This window comes from Triticum aestivum, chromosome 2D (genome assembly GCF_018294505.1).
Source record: "Triticum aestivum cultivar Chinese Spring chromosome 2D, IWGSC CS RefSeq v2.1, whole genome shotgun sequence".
Classification (NCBI taxonomy): Eukaryota; Viridiplantae; Streptophyta; class Magnoliopsida; order Poales; family Poaceae; genus Triticum; species Triticum aestivum.
The window spans coordinates 314,453,625-314,476,299 of NC_057799.1; positions in this window are offsets into that span (position 1 = coordinate 314,453,625).

Consider the following 22,675-nt stretch of genomic DNA (forward strand, 5'->3'; position numbering starts at 1 on the left):
AGATTGTGGCTGCACACGGAAGTTTCTAGCATGAATAATCTCACGATCCCTTTGAGTCTGGGTGGCGGTCCATAGGATGATCACACGGGTACTCCGGGATATCCAAAAATACATGCAACACTGGGTTCTCCAGGTGCCTCAATCCACCCAGATGTAAATTAAAGTAGCCACCTTAAGTTGAACCATTAATTAACAATCTCACATCTGTCATGAAATACACTCAAACCCAATCCACGTCTACGAGCATAGCATAGCAATATAAGCAAACGTAGAAGTAACTCCCAAAGGTTTGATAGTAAACAGGGCAATAGGTACTACCTCATCTACTTCCCAAAACCCACATATTAATCAGATCCAATCATGCAATAGTTTGAGGATTGATCTAATGCAATAAAACTGGGTGGTAAAGAGGAATGATCAAAGTGTTACTTGCCTTGCTGATTCCGTGAAACCTAGAGACTCGTAGTAGCCCGCTTCGCACTCCGTGTACTCTATCGCAAACAAACAATACATACATAAGCAATCAAGCAAGGGTGCATGAATAAAACTCAAAATAAGAGATCTAACCATAAAGTTCAACTTAAGAACTCCGGTTTGCAAAAAGAATCAAATCGAACGAAGCAACGAAACTCAAACGGCGAAAGAAACAAGCTTCGTTTACTAATCTGGACCTAAGTCAAATTTTACAGTAGCAAAAACTTATTTGAGTTGGTTAAACAGAAAGAGGGTTTCGAGATGAAACTCTAGGCGCTTCAATCGCCTGATTCTGATAAACGAGCGAAAAGATAAACTGAAACGAAAATCGATCAGAAATCACGATCGAAAATAATCGCGGAAAATCCGAGAAAAAGAAAAACTGATGAACAGGCTAACGAATGAACGTTCGCTGTCTGCGGTTAAAACGAATGTATGAATGGGCGTTCGCTATTTAGTTAAACCAAAAAAATAAAGCAATCTAATAAAAAAACGCATCTCGGTTTTGAAATAAAACCGAACGGTTTTTCGAGAAAACTGGCGACTACCTCGGTTCGCGTGACGGCGGCGGCGGCGAGCAACTCCGGCGGGGCGGCGTCGGGCGAGGGCGGCGGGGCTCTGGCGGGTGGCATCAGGCGGTGGGACGGGCGGCGGTGGCGGCGGCGTCGGGCGGCGGGGTCGGTGACGTGCGACGGCGTCGGGAGGCGTCGGCGGCGAGGTCGGCGACGGCGGCGGCGCGGATCGGCTAGGGTTTCGGGTGGGCTGGCGGCGCTAGGGCTTGGGGTCTCGGGCTTTTAAAGGCCGACCCGAAGAGTACCGCTCGGGTACGGCCCGGAGTCGGTTGACTTCTTTTTTAAATAATTCGGACGTGCAGAAAAAGTAAGAAAAGAATACTAAACGGACTCCAAAAATCCCGAAATAAATTTTCTCCATCCTCTAAAAATAAGCCGGACAAGATGAACATTTATTTGGGCCTAAAATGCAATTTTGAAGAACGCGCATTTTTCCTAATTCAAATAAAATCAAATAAAATCCAAATAAAATCAAATCTTTGTTTTTAATATTTTTCCTCCAATATTTCATTATTTGTGGAGAAGTCATTTTATGCCCTCTCATATATTTTGATATGAAATATTTTCGGAGAGAAAAATAATTAAAATAAATGTTCCTATTTTCAAAATTTGAGAAAACCCAAATATGAAAATAACGAAATCCCCAACTCTCTCCGTGGGTCCTTGAGTTGCGTAGAATTTCTAGGATCGCAAAAAAAATGCAATAAAATATGATATGCAAGAATGATCTATGTATAACATTCTAAAATGAAAATTTGGGATGTTACAGACTCCGAGTAGGTGGCAGTGCCGTCGCTCATGCTGGTTCTACTGCAGTGTCAGGCGGACTAGTTGCTTAGTTTATTTTCAAGGGTGTGTTGTGCTGAGGCCCCAGCAAAACTATGTTTATGTTCTTTCTTGTTATTTGAACTCTTTAGTATGTACAGTAGTACTAGTACTATGTCTTACTACTGTTCTTCTTGCAGTTGGTACTACTGCTCGTATCTTCGTGTTCCTACTGTACTTAATACGTTCGTACTAGTAGTATAATTTGGGTCAGTCGATTTGTGAAAGAAGTTCGACGGAGCGAAGGAAGAAGACGGCAGAAGAGGTGGAAGAAGCCCTTCTAGCCATCCATGTTGCATCAAACGGCTCACATGAGTCGACTGACCCAAATTGCTCCTTCAGATTGCAGGATCCACGTGGCATTCAAGGTCTCGAAGGTAGATTCCGCGTTCGCACCCGGTTTGCGGGCTCGACGCGCGCGCGACCGGCTTCCGCCGCGACAGCCACCATGCGCGCCTCCTCCGCGCGGGCGGAGACGACAATGACACGCTAGTTCCTCCTCGCCGGCGTGCTAGAGCACGCGCTCGTCCTCCTCTTCGTACGCTGCGTGCATAGACGTGGCTCCACCAACTGCTCGCATGCTTGGCAGCGCGGTGGCATCGCGAGGAGGGACTGCAGACGACGTGAGCGGGGGAACCTTCGGCTTCATGGCACAGGGATGGCGGCGACACGGCGGTGATGGGCGAGAAATTGTTGGCCGGAGCAAGCGGGCGCCGGCATGCGCAACGGCGGCGGCGGCATATTGATGAGTGCGCGTGTGGGAGCTTACTTTAGTTTTATATATAAGGTTGGTCAAACTTCAAAGAAAACCGTACTAGTACACGTGACATTAGACTTAGGCAGCGCTTTTATTAGTTAGTACCACAGCCACGATACGGAATCCTGTGCAAGCGCATGAACCGCGACCGCGCGGTCGATCGAACGGTGCGTCACCGTGTCGCGCTCGAAGGACATCCACCAAACCTTTTTGTGTGTGAAAACAATCCTCGAATATTACTCAACTTTTTTTCCTGTGAAAGTTCTTGACGCTGCAATATTTCCATATATTTGAATTTAGCTCCAGTTCGTGTTTATTTGGATTTGGACGTTTTAGGTGCGCCCTAGTTTTTTTAATACTGATTTTGTGTGTGTGACTGAGAGAGAACGTGTGTATGTGTCCATATGTGTGTTGTGGCGGAAGGGCAATGTGGAGACGGTGTGCGTGTGATACAAACATAGAGAGGTGTGAATGTGCAAATGATCATGCATGAGTGAGACATAGACAGATGCCGATACGTTGTGTATACATGAGAGAACGGTCTTCTAGTTTACTTATGTGTGTGTGTGTGAGAGAGAGAGAGAGGGAGAGAGAGACAGAGAGAGGAGCATCCGTAACACAACAACCATCTCTCTCGATTCATCCGTCCCTCGCACGGTCGCATGCAACACATGCATCAACGCGCACATTTTGACACCCTCACCCGGCCCCTGCCCACCTCAAGGCCCGCACAATCTCTTCGTGAATACCCATTTCTCTCCTTAGGTTTGTTTTCTCTCAATATCTGACACACAGAGACACACGCAGCACAACACACACACACAGACTCCCCCGAGCACACAATTCATCCCCATCCAAGGTTATACGGCGACCACTCTCGCTTGTGCTTCTTTGCACCCCCAACATGCACAACACCTCAATCTTCAAATAGGGCATCGAGCAGATCGAAGATGGCGACCACAACAAGTCAATACCATGTGTAAATTAATTATATTTTAGTCATCTTTTGTGTTCTAAAAGGCCTGCCGGCTCGCGGAAGGACGTGTTGCCGGCACACGCGCGGATTCAATGAAGGCAGGCGGGACAGTCTTAAGCTGGTTGCACGCGGCGAGGAGGCCTGCTCAGCCGGGCCTGCAGCGAGTGCGGCCCTCTTGGCCGGCGCGCCGGTTCAATGCCTGCGCTATGAGAGGTCGCGTCCGTGTCAGTGCAATCACTCCCTCCAGTCCTTTTTTGTTTGGGTATAACAAAATCTCGTTTTCCATTCACATTTGACAAGTAAAATTCATGGACAAACTTTGACCCAATGTACGATGGGGACTAGTAAACCAGAATGGGGGTTGTCGTTTTTTTAAATCAAAGAAGGGTTTTCCCTTCCGATTTTCATTACTGAAAACCAGCATCTAAATCTAAACCATAGTATTTGCCCTAGAACTACCAGGTTCAACATCTCGCAACATAAACCCATTCAACCTCCATCACAAAAAAACCATACAACCATACGCCAAGGAGGTACGTAGTACTATGAATTCCATTTTCGCTCCATACCAATCGTTCTAAAAACTACTTACTACTTATAATGCGCCATTGAAAATCGGAACTCTTAACCCCGCTAAAAAATGATATTTTAAACGTGGCTACTCGATCTGTGGCAACTGGCGAGCCACCGCGCTCCAAGTCGTTCACCTGTGGTCCCGACCATCAACTCCTACAGATCAAATTATCACGCGAGCTGACTATTCCTACAAAGGTGCTCCACCACGTACCCGGTACTCGCGAATGTAGCAATCGTACACCTAGGGTTTTAGGGTTTATTTGTTAACGCCGCCTTTACGTAACACTCATGTGTGCCAGACAGCGAGAGGCCGACTGCGTGCGTGCGCCTCTTCTCTTCGTATATGTACTCCACCGTTTGTCTGGTGTCCAAGAAATTATAATAACTACTAGCAATGTGCCAATGCGTTGCCACACGATCAAAGTAGATTAATACATATTCACCGATTTGATAGAAAAAAAGTCTAGTTTTGAAATACGTATATCACTAAAAATATGTTATGTTTCACTCAAAATATATTCCTTTGGCGGTTTTGATGAGATAAGGGAGGAATGTTGTTGGTTTCAAGATTCGAGAAGTGGTATATGTCTAATTTCTACTCTTACTAGCAAGATGCCCGTGCGTTGCACGGAACATCAAGATCTAGTGGGAGAAAAGGATGAACGAGGGAAGGCCTTATCTGCAAATGTGGTGAAGAGTGTGGGTAAATTGCCATATTTAACTTCCTATCCGTCAGATATAAATCGGACGACCTACATTGCAGGATGGCAGGCCCACCATCATCACCAACTCTATTTTTTTATCCCTACTCCTATAAAAAAGCATTGTCGGTGATGATCGTGTGCCTGCCATCCTGCAATTTTGGCTGTCCGATCTATATCTGACGGATAGGAAGGAAACTATGGCAATTTTGCAAAAAGATACCCACACCCCTCTCCACATTTGCAAATAAGGCCTTCCCTCGTTCATCCTTTTCCCCCACAAGATAAACTACTCATACAAATGCATCTTGATGTTCCGTGCAACGCATGGGCATCTTGCTAGTTGTTGCAAAAAGCCCATGTGTGTGTGAGAGAGAGGGAGAGTGGAGGAGGACGGAGTGCATGTGTGACAAAGACACAAGGAGTGTGTGTGCGATAGGTATCAGCTTAAAATGAGGCGATAGTGTGTGTGTGCACGATCGAGAGGGCGTGTCTCAAGAAGGGAAGAAAAATCTACATAGATACAAGGAGCGGGAGAGAGACATGTATGCGATGGTGGAAGCACGAGTGTGCGGGTGTATAAACCTATCTAGAGGCTAGCTAGTCGATAAATGTTTGTGAGAGAAATACGAGTCGGGGTGCGAAAGCGAGAGTTTTGTGTGTGTGTGTGAGAGACAGTAGTCGGGAAGGGGAGTGGAAGCAGGAGTTGTGTGTGTGTGTGTCTGTGTGAGACAGAGAGGAGACGGTAGTCGGGGTTGTCTGATTGGTAAACAAATGAATAATGTCAATCTGGGATGGAGACGAAAAGGAGACCGCAACAAATATTGTGTCTACAGGAGAGAGGGAGAGAGTAATTTTAGTGGTATGAGTCATATATAGAGACATATAGGGTGTGTGAGAGAATCCCATAGAGAGAAAGACAAAGTGAAAGATGAGTGGAGACTGTGTGTGTGGCGGTGAAAAAGAAAGCTTAGGTACCGAGTGATACCAGAGAACAGTAGAGACGTGAGAGATAATGAAAACCGTGTAATGTATAATGATAGGGAGAGTGTGACACTTCTCAAGGGAGACGTCGAGAGACCATGTTTGCGAGGATAGGAGAAACATGAATTGAGCGTGCGGGTGAGCTGGAGAAAAGAGAGTGATAGCTACCTGAAGGAGCATGCATGCGAGAGAGATGGGCGTGAAAGGAGTGAACAAAAAAAGGATTCAAATATTTGAATTCAAGATGATGATACATGTAATCCATACTCGAACCAAAATTGATCTATCAAACATCCATACTCATATGAATTCATGCACATCTATGTTATTTAATATGTAGATATTACTGATCCATACATTTTAGTAGAACATAATTTGGTTATTTTTTTTTGAATTCAACCTTAAGATTTCGAGATCATTGTATTTGTAAATCATATTATACATATAAAGGAGCAGAATTCTTTGTTGTGCTTTTGAAAGTATATATAAAAAATGATGTATATAGAATGTAATTCCAATTGAAAATGGATCCCGCCCGAAAAAAATAGAATACAAACGGGATTCGAATTGAGTTGGCACGGTAAACGTGCACTCTGCAAAATTTGAACGAAGCGGGGAAAGTCGCAGTAACTGCCCGAAACCAAAATCTGCGAGATGGAAATCACTACTACCTATCCCTACCACACAAAGCCTATCTGCTGGATTTCTATAGGTTTCGATAGGGGTAGGTTTGTAATTTCACCCAAACATGACGTAACCGCCTCTCACCCGGATTCATACACGGTGGGCGCCAAAACACAGTGTGTCCTTGGCCGAAATCGACTCCCTCCCCGATTCATATTCATACATGGTGGGCGCCAAAAACAAACTCTCGTCGGCAAATATTCGGTGTATGCGAGATTACCGTCCTATCCCCAACCGACTAATGTTGCTGTGATGTAGTAGAAATTTGAAACGGGGGCTAAGTTTGTAAATTTCCTCGCATTTGAGACAAGAGCGCCCTGAATACATGGTTCCCCCTTCCTCTCTACCTCCCTTTTCCCCATTCGTACTCCGTGGGCGCCAAAACACCCTCTCCACCCCACCCTCCTCCGTCTGCCGCCATCCGCCACCCCATCCACCGCCGTCCTCCTCCACCATGCCGGAGCTGATACCCAGACGTCGCCGTCCATTACAAGAGATCGATCTCTCTCATCCAGGGCTTCGGACCGGGATCCTTGCATCCCGTCCTTTCGCTTCATCCCCGCTGTCGTCCACCTTGCCGGCACCGCTCCTACGACCGTCTCGTCCACCGCGCCCCGCCACCACCGTCTACCCTCCTAGATCTGCTTCCACACCGCCGACAGCCATCGCTACCGCAGCACCGTCAAATTCTCAGCAGATGCGTACACAGCGCCGTACCAGAGGCGGTACTCTTTCGTATCTGCTCAACTTATTTATCGCAGCCAGAAAATAGATCGCCACTGCTTTACTCTGATTTCTTGTCTTGGTTGCGAAATTGCCTTTGTCCGGTTTGCCCCTTCAGATCCGCCATGGCACGCTCAACACTATACTCCCAATGCTTATGGTTTTCCCCTTTTATATTCCACACTAGTTAAATCACAGTAGACTAAATTTCAAAATTGGGCCAGTCGATTTTTCAGAGCTCGCCGGAGTTCACCGGTGCGATCGAAGGGGCTCGGGTGGTTGTGGGGCCTCGCCGAACAAAGAAAACTCGACGCGGGTGGGGGTTGGGGCGGGGGTGGGGGTGGGGGTGGCAGAGGAACAAAGTCGGTGGGGCCCGGTGGTCTGGCCAGCGGCCCGTGCGGTGTTTTGTATGGGAAGAATCAGAGACGAGGAAGAAGAAGGGTTAGGAGATGTAGGATCTTCAGCCAACCGCCTGAAATGGTCAAGAGACAGCTGGGAGTTGCATTCTTAATGCGCTCTGGTTCATCATGTGTGGGCACTGCGCAACCAACATTTTATATCCAAAATCTGCTTGCTCTTCTTTACCATGTTCCTCTTCCGTTCTTCTTTAATATGTACTCTCTCCATTCCTAAATACAAGTCTTTGTATAGATTCCACCATGGACTACATATGGAGCAAAATGAGTGAATCTACACTCTAAAATGTATCTGGATACATCTGTATGTGATCCATAGTGGAAATCTCTACCAAGACTTATATTTTGGAACGGAGGGAGTATGATAGTAGTACAGTATGTTCCTTGTACTGAAGATGAGCAGGGACATTTGCAGTGTAGAGGTCTATACGGTCGGTTGTGATGGACACTTTGAGCCTCTTTGATTCGTAGGATCTTGTAAACATAGGAATAGGATTTGTAGTGGCCTGCCCACTTGAATCCTATAAGAATAGCAAGGAAATGCGGGGAGCTGTGTCGCCTTTGAGAGTTACACTGATATTAATAGTACCGCACCTTCACTTGAAGAGAGCTGGTATCCGAAGCCTTTCTAGCCGTACCGGCAATACTAGCACATATATTCCAGCAAGTTCCACTTTGCTGATTTTACTCTGATGCTTAAGGTTTTCCCGTTATATCTACACTATGATCTGTGTAGCTGCTTTGTGTCGCACTAGCAGCAGTCCACTCTTGAAGCTAAACACTGCAATGACTTACAAAATTGGCACCAAGGCATTGAGTGCCATTCTGGATGCAATGAAACTCATACGCTCCCCACCTATTGATTCTTGTTCAGAATATGATCCTAATGACTATTCTAACCTCGAGGAGTCAAAGGCAGATGGCCTGTCCTGTTCACCCATCAAGGTGCTTGTTCTAATTTGGCAATGTTTTATTGATTGCGGGTATCTTGCATATGTTGTCTTGCATTTCTTCTACTTTGTTGCACCGCCATCTGCTTAGTTTACTCATCATATATGTCGAGATGCCATGCCCATCCATTATCAATACATATTCCATCTGTCATCATACCATGTTTTTCCACTCAAATGATGTTCTTGTGCATCAGACATCAAAAAGGAAGAGGGTGATTGCCGAACCTGAAGGAGCACCAGCAAAGTCCTTGAAAAACGTGGTGGTGCCGGAGAAATCAGACAGCACCCCACTTATATTGGCTGTACAACCAGTGACACAAAACGTAGGACCGACTCCAGCAGACTGTACCCATACTTCACTGGCCACACCACTAGCCCCACCACACAGGACCTGCACTCCAGCAAAAGGTATACCGATTTCATTTGCCATAGCACCAGCTGTACCACAGAAAAATCCCACTCCAGCAAAAAGTACAACAAGTCCACCGGCCGAAGACCTATCCCAACTGCAGAGACGGCCTCCTGCAGATTGGAACCCCATTCCATTTATTCCCAGTTTAAAAGACAATGCTTTCAATGTTGTTAGGGACTACGTGCATATATTCCCATCATGGGAAGATTATTGTGAAGGCAAACACCATTTTGACATCTTCCTGTCCAACTTACGTGTAAGTGCTATTATTCATGGTTATTATTTTCCTGTTTTCCGCTGATTGAACACATCAATGATTTACATTACATTGTTGTAACTAGGCGAGGGTCAATCTGGATAGTCATCACGAGCAAAGCTTGCTTGTGCTTTTCAAGGAAGCATTGCAGCAATATCGGTGTTACCTGAGGAAATCACACTTTGATGGCAAGTCTATAAACGAATTTCCGGTGAAGTCTCATGTGCTAAATTTAGAAGACATTGAATGGAAAAACCTTGTTATGCACTAGTCTCGTTCCTAGGATGAGGTGCCGTCTATGAAATCACATGACAATTTGAACTTCTACTTTTCTGCATGTGCCTTACGGATCTTTTTTGCAGGAAATCTGCTCGAAGAAGAATTCCGGTTTGACAAGAACGACAGGATATCGCAAATATGCTGCCCGCTGCTTTGCTCTTGTTAGTACCTGTTGTCCTGTATCACTGTACTTGCATACATACCTGGTTCATTATGTGACAGCAGTATGCATGATAGCTTGCTTATCAATTGTTTGCTCCAAATTATCTGATCTGTATGAATGGTTACATTAGTGTAGAATATATCCAATGCCAATGTTTTTTTAGCTCTGCATTGTTCTTGTAAGTACATGTTGTCCTTTATCAGTGTACTGATAATGACAGGTAGTTGTTCATGTACCATCACTCTGCAGCTTATTTTCCTTTGCCCTCCATTTTCTACACATCAGATCTATATTTACTCTTACCATAAGGTTGGTACTGAAGAAGTTTAGTTGTGCATTGCTCTTGGCTATACCTTTGGCCTGTATCACTGCACTTACATTTATAGCTACTTGGTTATGTAGCATCACTCTTCATCTTATCTTAAATATTCTCCATTTTTCGTATATTATCACATCTATATTTACTCTTAACAAAATGTAGAATAAAGGCAATGCTTTTGAAGAAGATTCTGTGGTAAACTTCTTGAATTGCCCCCCCCCCCATCAGCATGGAGAAGGCCTTTATAGAGCCTGTCTTCACCAATACTGTAAGTTTGTCCATCTCAAGCCTTCAAAGTTTGTTGTATATATTTGGTTAAGCATGACTGCAACAGCTGTTTATTTTTGGTGTTTGCATCAAATTGCTTGTTTAAAGTTTATTATGTAGTTCATAAAAAAAAGTTTGTCCTTTCTCAATTTAAGTTTTCAGTTGTACAACCAAGTTCCTTCTTCATACCATGTAAATTAAACTATACAGAGCAAGTGATCTTCTTTTGCACTGCATGTATGCTTCTGTTCTTCATCCGTAATCCAGTGGTGTGGTGAACCTACCCACTACAGCACAATGTCATATTCTGCAATGTCTTAACTATGAACAATGTCATATCATTCTACTATTATTTAAACCATCTCTTTATTTGCCAATCTGAAATGGTATAAATTAACAGCACACTAACCATTGATACTTATGAGTTCTTGATCTGTAATCCAGTGGTGTCGTGAAGCTGCCAACTCCTTCACAATGTCATTTCCTGCCATGTCTTGACCTGAACAATACCATATTGTGTTAATGCAATTTTAAACTGTGTCACTTTATTCGTCAGTAAGAAATGTGATGAATTGTCAGCACTGATACTTTTATGTGCAAAACCTGTCATCTGTCTGCTTGTTTATCTTTCAGAGTGAGGAAGATATAAGTGTTGAACAAGCGCAGTCTCATCATCTTGCTCAGCTGCTTGCGCTGCAGCTCCCCAGCAGGGCTAACCTTTCTTGAACTCTATTGAAGTGTTGTCGGTTTTGTGTATTATTTTGTCGGCGTGTTTATTTGCACTGGTGGCGATCTTTGATGCCCAGTGTATGTAATCTGCTCTCTGCTTGTGCTTTATTATCATAGTGGCGAACTTTGATGCCTAGTGGATGTAATATGCCGTAATTTCTTTATTGTATAGTCTAGGTTTTTTCTTATTCACGATGCTGCAGTTATTTTACTGTATATATATCCTGTCTTCGCAGTAAACCGGCCAAACCGGAAAACTACGGTACATAATTGGGCCGTCATGCAATCACGATGTAGGTTGGGCCTGAAACGTGCCGAACAGCTCACGGACCGGCAGCAGCCCGAAATGAACCCTAGCCCATGATTGTGCGAATCAAATCACGGGCTTTTAACAGGCCAAAATTGTCTCGGTCCTTATTTGGCCCAATCAGATATCGGCTGCGAGCAGGCCGGATGCAAACCGGGTCGTAGTTAGGCCCAACTATATGACGGGCTTTTAACAGGCCGAAATTAATATAGGGCCGAAATGTTAAACGGGCCCTTAACAGGCCAAAACTAATATCAGGCTGAATTACTAAGTGGGCCTTTAGCAAGTGGGCCCAAAAGCATAGTGTCCAGTTGACGGGCCGAATCTGATATGGGCCATAATTGAGCCCAAAGCCTCTTAAAGGGCCGGACCGGATCTGGGCCGTAATTTGGCCCAGAATGTGGTAGGCTTTTAATGGGCCGGATTTCATATGGGCCACTATTAGGCCCGGAGCGTGGCAGGCCATTAATGGACCAGATCAAATATGGGCCGGCATTTGGCCCAAAACATGGCAGCCAGTTAATGGGCGGGCCTACTAGGGTCCTCAAAATCTTGTGGGCCTACAGCTGGGTCGGCTCATTAATGTCGGCGAAATCTCGTGGGCCTTTAGCTGGGCCGGCCCATTATGATCCGCAAGAATCTTGTGGGCCTTTACCTGGGCCGGCCCATTATGGCACACAAAAATCTTGTGGGCCTTTACCTGGGCCGGCCCATTATGGCCCGCAAAATCTTGTGGGCCTTTAGCTGGGCCAGCCCATTATGGTCCGCAAAATCTCGTGGGCCTTTAGCTGGGCTGGCCCATTATGGTCCGCAAAATCTTGTGGGCCTTCAGTTGTGCCGGCCCATTTAAACTTGATGGGCCGGTCCACGTGTCAACATATCATAGGCGCGTCTCGCCCATTGGATGAGTGACACCTGTGCCAACGCGGACCTAACACGTGTCTCCTCCAGCCAATGATGATTTTACACGTGGAAAATCCCCATTGGTCGGGGTTGTTAACGGGTTATCGGATCCAAAACCCGACCCGATAGCTTAACGGTGTTCCGTTACGGTGGATGCCACGTGTCCGTCACCCTTGACGAAAGCACTTCTGTGACGCGTGATTTATCGTCATGGAAGTGGACACTTCCGTGATGATAATTTTGGTAATGTCATGGAACACTTCTACGACAGCACAGGTATGACTATCTTGATTCTGTCATAAATTTGTCATGGATGTACATGCATGACAAAAAACGCGACCTACTGTGACAAACACGTATCATCACGGAAGTGTATTTTTTTGTAGTGTATTACTATACACATGGGGGAATACTACTGATAATATGGTGGTCGACTAGAAATTTTGATCGGTGACTCCATGATATCTGCTCCAGCTTCGTCTTTGTAATCATCATTACTATCTTCATCATTGCTGCCGGGGTCGGAGTCGGTGTCGTCGATTATGATGTAGTCTTCAGGGTGGTTGTCCTCCTCAGGTGTGGGATCTCCCATGAATATTAAAAGCTTCTTCTTCAGGTCTTCATTCTTCTCCAGTAGTACAACAATTTCTTCTTCATAGCCATCGCATGTAGACTTAAGTTCTTCTTCTAGCTCCATGTTCCTGGCCATCATCTTCTTCATGTCTAACATGCTGGCGCACATTTGGTTCTCCTGACGACGAATGTGCTGATTCAACTCCTGGATGTAGGCTGCAATGGATTTATCCCTCCTGGTGCAAATCATCTCCCATTTCTCATCTGGCGTCCACATATCTGGTAGATGGTGTCTTTAAGATCCTTGTTGTAGACTTTGCCGATGCGTCCCATGGCGATGTGGGCTGCCATGCTCTTTCCCAGACTCCAGGTTGGTGCATCAAAGGAAAACTCTATGGGCTTAGTAACTGGTGTGAATGTCCTTCCTAGAACATGTACTCGAATCGTCCAACGCTCTTCTTCAGGTAGAGTGGCGGTGTAGGTCCCGGTGAAACTTGGTATTCCGATGCTCAGGTACCTAGTGACTTCCTTCAAGTGTCGTCCAAACGGGGTGTCATCATCTGGTTGAGTGAACTTGTTCCTCGGGTCCGCCATCTATAGAGTAGAAAATGGAGAAGAGTCAGAAATGAGTAGAGAAGAGTATCCTGTGGCTTATCCTAGAGATCGCGTCCTACAGTCAACGTGTGCTCTGATACCATCTTATAGCAATCTGACCTCAGACGGTCAAATATCTATGCATAAGTGTCATCCCTGGATCGGTAATGCTGACACGCACAGTACTTGAGGATTTATAACAGAGTTCAATCACACATTTAGTATATCGAATGTCTCAAAAGAGAACTTATTACAATAATATGGCTGAAGGCCATCTAAATAATATAACTGCAAAAGCATCAAAGATAAATGAGTCCATCAACTCCAACGGCATAGCTGAGTGCATGACAACGGTCTAGCGCACCTTACTCTTCATCTGAAAACTCTGCAACATAATATGTTGCAGCCTGTGTAGGTCAGCACATGGAATATGCTGGCAAGATAACACTATAGAGCAATAAACAAATAACAACTATCACTACATGCATATATGGCTGGTGGAGGCTCTATGGTTATCATTTGCATAAAGCTAGTTTTTCCCTACTACAAAGGAATGTATTTTTATTTAACTACAAAGTTTGTTGATAAATATTGAGAATGGTAACCCCATCTCAATCCCAAATTAGTAATTAACAACCCAAGCAAATTAATTAAGTAGAGTGATGAGATCAAATCAATAATTCAAGTACGAGATACTCAAGATGTCCATAACCGGGGACACGGCTAATCATGATTAATTTGTACACTCTGGAGAGGTTTGTGCACTTTTCCCCCACAAGACTCGATCTCCTCTGTTTTATTTCTCGCACTACATGATGTTTGAGAAATGGATGACCGAGACACAGTCTTTCAGAAGCATTAATTCTTTCGATGGGTAAACCGTACCACCTACATCCCCTATATCTGCTAGTTTACCACTGAAAGAGGTCACACAACATACTCAACTATGCCAGAGCCTATAATGGCTTGTGGCTGCACACGGAAGTTTCTAGCATGAATAATCTTATGATCCCTTTGAGCCTGGGTGGCAAACCATAGGATGATCTCACGGGTTCCCCGGGATCTCCTTGGACAACACTGGATTCCCCAGGTGCCCACAAACAATCCACCCAGATGTGTATTAAAGTAGCCACCTTAACTTATCCCTTAATTCATAATAATACTCACATCTCTCATGAATAACTCAAACCAAACCACGTCTACGAGCATAGCATAGCAGAGTAAGCATAACGTAGAAAATCCCCAGGGTTTGATATAAGACAATAGGTTCTACCTCATCAACTACTTCCCAAAACCCACATGTTATCAATCCTACTCATGCAATGTTTGAGGGTTGAAACTAATGCATAAAAACTGGGTAATAAAAGGAATATGATCAAAGTGTTACTTGCCTTGCTGACGATCTGAAAACCCTAGTGATTCGTAGTAGCAAGCCTCGCACTCCGGAAACTCTATCGTGAACAAACAATAGCATACATAAGCACTCAAGCATAAGATGCAAGGTAAAACTCAAAAGAAAAGATCCAAACTGAAGTTCAAGTGAAGAGCTTCGATTTATAAAAAAACAATCGAATCGGAGCTACGAAACACAAACTACGATCAAAAGAAGTTTGAATTCAAATCTGCTTGAAACCAAATTTTAAAATGTCAAAATCATATTCAAGTTGATTATCTGGACAGAGGGGATCGAGACGAAGATTTTGGCATTGGTTTCACTGGATTTGGATGAACGAGTAAAAAGTAACGAGGGTTTAAAGATCAGGGACTAATCTGCGATAGAAATAATTATGGATAGGTCCCTGGCCGAAAAATAAACAGGAAAAGAAAAATCTATCGGACGAACATCCGCTAACAGAACTAAACGAACGAATTCGTTCGTTAATAGATACTAACGGGTGAACGTTCGCTAATTAACCTAATAAATAAAAAAGCGATCTAATCTAAACCAAAAAAACGAACGAAAGACCGAGAAAACCGAACTGTTTTTTATTGGTCAATCGAAGAGAATCGGTGGCGAGGTCAACGGCGAGATCCGGCGGAATCCGGCGGTGGCGCGGTGAGGCGGCGTCGGCGGCTGCGGCGGCGGGCGGCGGTTGGCGGCGGCTACGGTGGCTGGCGGCGTCGGGGTGGTGGTGAGGAGAAGGCGGCGGGGGTGGGGCGACTTATAAAGGGCCGGGGTTGCTTGGCTTGTGGGAGGGGCGGCGGCATCGTGGAGTCCGAGCCGGACTCCATGGCTGCGGCGTCGGCGGCCAGGACTCTCCCGAGCGGGAGGCGGTGCGGCTCGGCTGGGCCTTCGGCCCGGTTTGTCCGAAACTTTTTCTTAAATATTCCTGCCGCGAATAAAATCCTAATAAGATATAAAAAATCTAAAAATTCCATAAACAATTTTCGCCGTCCAAACCTAAAATTTAGGACAAGATGAACATTTTTCTGGGCTAAGATGCAATTTTGAAAAATGCAATTTTGCCTAATTCGAATAAAAACTCAAATAAAATGCAAATAAAATATATTTTTATTTAAAACTAAATTTCAAGTATTTCCTCGGTTTAGAAGAAGTCATATTATCTTCTCTCATTTTATTTGGAAATATTTGGAAAAATAATTTCAAATAAAAATCACTTTTATCCAGTTACCAATTTTGAAAAAATTCAAAAATGTAATTTTATGAAAACCTCCAACTCTCTCAAATGGTCCTTGAGTTGCTTAAGGACTCTAGGATCAAAATGTCCAAATAAACACAAATAAAAGTGCAAAGAGCATGAAGGCATATGATGACTTAATGATTGACATCCAAATTGAAAAAATTGGGATGTTACAGTAATCATCGATGAACTGCTTTGGAAAGTACTAAAAACAAAGATATGCGGAAATCGTTGTTATAAATTTTGAAATGGCACAAGGGTTAAAAACAAGGTAAAAGAGTTAGTACCATCCTATAGTTGACTGATATCTTCTTCATTGTGCAAAGAAAGATCTTGTTGTTATTCGTCGCAAGTTTGTTTATCCTAACAATCTTTCTGAGTTTCTTGACTTGACTGATATTCATGGACATCTCATTTCCCCATATGCAAAATGGGTCGAACAGTGGGTCTAAGCCTCTGACAGCGGGACCTACATGTGCAAGACAAATTGTAAGAAACCAAAATATTAGAATGATTCCTGCAACTACACACTATTAGCGAAAGGACCATGCATGAGCAAACCTCGATGGTAAACCGCAGTGCCTCCCATTGTTTCCATGCAACACATATAAGGAAGATCTTTATCAGGTTAATTGAGAGTTGGCATACTATAAGTGGAATATGTATTGATTACAACCAAATTCGATTTATTTCTCACATGCATAACAATACAAAATTGTACCCACAACAAATGAAAATCAAATTGCAGAATTGAACCAAATAGTTAAGTGGACAGCAGAACAAATCAACCAAAACAGTTAACTAAGCATGACATTGCAGAATAGAACATATATTAGAAGATAAGACAGATAACAAAACCAACAATGCTTGAGAACAGTACTACGAAATGTAGCGCTTGTTGGGCCAAACTGTTAACTCAACGTTACATTTCAGAAAATCAGATTGCATATTAACATTACAGAGGACAAATCACTAGAAGGCACTGGCGGTGGCCTCGAGAAAACAACACGAACTGTATTTTAAAGTAGACAACCGCATGGCGGTGTCGACGGTGGCCTCGAAGACGAGGCGCTCCTCCAAGATCTGGTGGTCGACATGCATGGTGCTACTTCTTGAGCTTGCGTTGGTTTTTCCCTTGAAGAGGAAAGGGTGATGCAGAAAAGTAGAGATAAGTATTTCCCTCAGTTAAGAACCAAGGTATCAATCTAGTAGGAGAATAACACACAAACCACCAATACCTTCACAAACAATCAAACACTTGCACCCAACGCGATAAAGGGGTTGTCAATCCCTTCACGATCACTTGCAAAGCTGAGATCTGATAGAGATAGATAAATAAAACTAAACTAAACAAAAGATAAAATATTTTTATGTTTTTTGTTGTACAGATCTGAAAGTAAAAGATTGGAAATAGTAGATCGGAAACTAATATGATGGAAAATAGACCCGGGGGCCATAGGTTTCACTAGAGGCTTCTCTCTTGAAGGCAAATAATACGGTGGGTGAACAAATTACTGTCGAGCAATTGATAGAAAAGCGCAAAGTTATGACGATATCCAAGGCAATGATTATGTAATATAGGAATCACGTCCGTGTCAAGTAGACCGACTCCTGCCTGCATCTACTACTATTACTCCACACATCGACGACTCCTGCCTGCATTTAGAGTATTAAGTTCATGAAGAACAGAATAAAGCTTTAAGTAAGATGACATGATATAGAGGAATAAACTCAAGAAATATGATGTAACCATCTTTTTATCCTCGATGGCAACAATACAATACGTGCCTCGCTACCCCTACTGTCACTGGGTGAGGACACCACAAGATTGAACCCAAATCTAAGCACTTCTCCCATTGCAAGAAAAACCAATCTAGTTGGCCAAACTAAACCGTAGTTCGAAGAGAATTATAAAGATATCAAATCACACATATAAGAATTCGGAGAAGATTCAAATAATATCCATAGATAAGTTGATCATAAATCCACAATTCAACGGATCTTGACAAACACACCGCAAAAGAAGATCACATCGGATAGATCTCCAGGAACATCGAGGAGAACATGGTATTGAGAATCAAAGAGAAAAAATAAGGCATCTAGCTACTAGCTATGGACCCGTAGGTCTGAGATAAACTACTCACGCTTCATCGGAAGGGCAATAGAGTTGATGAGGATGCCCTCCGTGATCGAATCCCCCTCCGGCAGGATGCTGGAAAAGGCCCCAAGACGGGATCTCACGGGAACAGAAGGTTGCGGCAGTGGAAAAGTGTTTTCGTGGATGCTTCTGGTGGTTTGGGAATATATGTGAATATATAGGAGGCAGAAATAGGTCAGGGGGTCACCGAGGGCCCACAAGGTAGGGGGGCGCGCCCTCCACCCTTGTGGCCGCCTCATGGCTCTTCTGAATTGAACTCCAAGTCTCCTGGGTGTCTTCTGGTCCAAGAAAAATCATCGCGAAGGTTTTATTCCATTTGGACTCCGTTTGGTATTCCTTTTCGATGAAGCTCAAAAACAAGGAAAAACAGAAACTGGCACTAGGCTCTAGGTTAATAGGTTAGTCCCAAAAATAATATAAAATAGCATATTAATGCATATAAAATATCCAAAATAGATAATATAATAGCATGGAACAATCAAAAATTATAGATACGTTGGAGACGTATCAAGCATCCCCAAGCTTAATTCCTGCTCGTCCTCGAGTAGGTAAATGATAAAAACAGAATTTTTTATGTGAAATGCTACCTAACATACTTATCCATGTAATTTTCTTTATTGTGGCATGAATGTTCAGATCCATAAGATTCAAAACAAAAGTTTAATATTGACATAAAAACAATAATACTTCAAGCATACTAACAAGGCAATTATGTCTTCTCAAAATAACATGGCCAAAGAAATCTATCCCTACAAAATCATATAGTCTGGCTATGCTCCATCTTCATCACATAAAATATTCAAATCATGCACAACCCGATGACAAGCGAAGCAATTGTTCACACTTTTGGTGTTCTCAAACCTTTTCAACTTTCATGCAATACATGAACGTGAGCCATGAACATAGCACTATAGGTGGAATAGAATATGGTGGTTGTGGAGAAGACAAAAAGAAGGAGATAGTCTATCATCAACTAGGCATTCAATAGATATCAATGTGAGTGAGTAGGTATTGCCATGCAACGGATGCACTAGAGCTATAAGTTTATGAAAGTTCAAAAAGAAACTAAGTGGGTGTGCACCCAACTTGCTTGCTCACGAAGACCTAGGGCAATTTGAGGAAGCCCATCGTTGGAATATACAAGCCAAGTTCTATAATGAAAAATTCCCACTAGTATATGAAAGTGACAACATAGGAGACTCTCTATCATGAAGATGATGGTGCTACTTTGAACCACAAGTGTGGAAAAAGGATAGTAACATTGCCCCTTCTCTCTTTTCTCTCATTTTTTGTTTGGCTTCTTTGGCCTCTTTTTTTTTCCTCACATGGGACAATGCTCTAATAATGAAGATCATCATGCTTTTATTTACTTGCAACTCAAGAATTACAACTCGATACTAGAACAAAATGTGACTCTATATGAATGCCTCCGACAGTGTACCGGGATGTGCAATGACTCAAGAGTGACATGTATAAAATGATGAAAAGTGGCTTTGCCACAAATACGATGTCAACTACATGATCATGCAAAGCAATATGACAATGATGAAACGTGTCATAATAAACGGAACGATGGAAACTTGCATGGAAATATATCTCGGAATGGCTATGGAAATGCCATAATAGGTAGGTATGGTGGCTGTTTTGAGGAAGGTATATGGTGGGTGTATGTTACCGGCAAAAGTTGTGTGGCACTAGAGAGGCTAACAATGGTGGAAGGGTGAGAGTGCATATAATCCATGGACTCAACATTAGTCATAAAGAACTCACATACTTATTGCAAAAATCTATTAGTCATCAAAACAAAGTACTATGCGCATGCTCCTAGGGGGATAGATTGGTAGGAAAAGACCATCGCTCGTCCCCGACCGCCAATCATAAGGAAGACAATCAAAAAATATCTCATGCTCCAACTTTGTTATATAACGGTTCACCATACGTGCATGCTACGAGAATCACAAACTTCAACACAAATATTTCTATAGTCCACAATTACTCACTAGCATGACACTAATATTATCATCCTCATATTTCAAAACAATCATAAGGAATCAAACTTCTCATAGTATTCCATGCACTTTATATGAAAGTTTTTATTATATCCCTCTTGGATGTCCATCATATTAGGACTAAATTCATAACCAAAGCAAATTACCATGCTGTTTAAAAAGACTCTCATAATAATATAAGTGAAGCATTAGAGTTCAACAATTTCTATAAAATAAAACCACCACCGTGCTCTAAAAATATATAAGTGAAGCACTAGAGCAGAATTGCCTAGCTCAAAAGATATAAGTGAAGCACATAGAGTATTCTAATAAATCACGATTCACGTGTGTCCCTCTCAAAAGGTGTGTACAACAAAGATGATTGTGTAAAACTAAAAACAAAGACTCATATCATATAAGACTCTCCAAGCAAAACACATATCATGTGGTGAATAAAAATATAGCCTCAAGTAAAGTTACCGATAGACGAAGACGAAAGAGGGGATGCCTTTCGGGGCATCCCCAAGCTTATGCGCTTGTCTATCCTTGAATATTACCTTGGGGTGCCTTGGGCATCCCCAAGCTTAGGCTCTTGCCACTCCTTATTCCATAGTCCATCAAATCCTTACCCAAAACTTGAAAACTTCACAACACAAAACTCAACAGAAAATCTTATGAGATCCGTCAGTATAAGAAAATAAATCACCACTTATGGTACTGTTGTGAACTCATTCTTTATTTAAATTGGTGTAATATCTACTGTACTCCAACTTCTCCATGGTTCATACCCCCCGATTCTACCCATAGATTCATCAAAATAAGCAAACAACACAAAGAAAACAGAATCTATCAAAAACTGAACAGTCTGTAGTAATCTGTAACTCTCGAATACTTCTGTAACTCCAAACATTCTGCAAAATTAGGAAAACAGAGGCAATTTGTATCTTAATCTTCTGCAAAAAGAATCAGTATTTTATCACGCTTTTGTTAAAAATGAGAATTGTTTTCCTGAGCACAAAAGTTTCTGTTTTTCAGCAAGATCAAATCAACTATCACTGTAAGCTATCCGAAAGGTCTTAATTGGCAGAAACACTAATTTAAAACACAAAAACACATCTAACCAGAGGCTAGATGAATTATTTACTCAAAAACATAAAGGAAATATATTGGGTTGTCACCCAACAAGCGCTTTTCTTGAAAGCCTTTTAGCTAGGCATTGATAATTTTAATGATGCTCACATGAAAGATAGCAATTGAAACACGAAGAGAGGATCATGTAGCATGTGAAAAGAAGTTTAAGTCTAACATACTTCCTATGCATAGGCATTATATAAGCAGACAAATTATGAAGACAAGCAAAAACTAGCATATGCAAGGAAGAAGAAAGAAACAATAGCAATCTCAACATAACGAGAGGTAATTTAGTAACATGAAAATTTCTACAACCATATTTTACTCTCTCATAATAATTACATGTAGGATCATAATCAAATTCAACAATATAACTATCACATAAAATATTCTCAACATGATCCACATGACTGCAAAGTTGACACTTCCAAAATAGTGGGATTATCATCAAATAAAGTCATGACCTCACCAAACCCACTTTTATCAAAAATGTCATAAGATTGAACATTATCCAAGTATGTGGGATCTAAAGTTGACACTCTTCCAAACCCACTTTCAGTATTATTGCAAACATTATTATCAATCTCATATTCATCATGGGGCTTAAATAAATTTTCAAGATTATAAGAAGAATCACCCCAATCACGATCATTGCAACAAGTAGTTGACATAGCAAAACTAGCATCCCCAAGCTTAGGGTTTTGCATATCATTAGCACAATTGACATTAATAGAATTTATAATAACATCAGTGCAATCATGCTTTTGATTCAAGGAACTATCAAGTATGGGTGCAATAGCAATAATCTCATGTTTAACATAAGGAACTATAGCAAATTCATCTCCGTAAACATTGGCATCATGGCCATAAGAATAGCAAGCATCATGTTCATCAAGGGATATTTCAATCAAATCATCGGAATCATAACCATCTATAGATTCATGCATATCATTATTTTCTTCCAAAGCAACGGTCATTCTCTCAATAAATTCTTTGACATAGGCATTATGAGCATTAGTTTTCATAGCAATATTTAAGTATGTCAAAATGTTCAGATTTGTAGAGAGTAATATCATACTTTTCAATCAAAGAAGCAACTTCATATGCACCCTTAAAAGCAACAAATTCTTCAATTTGTTCGATATCATAGTAACTGTAAACACCCTTTTCATAAGAAGAAAAGATGTCATTATCATTAAACTCACATAGGTAGGGAAGGTGTTTTTTAGGGTTCTTAGAGCAACAAGTAAAATCACAAAGTTCACAAAGGTTCCAAGCATAGCATAGCAAACAAATTATTTGATTCCATAGGA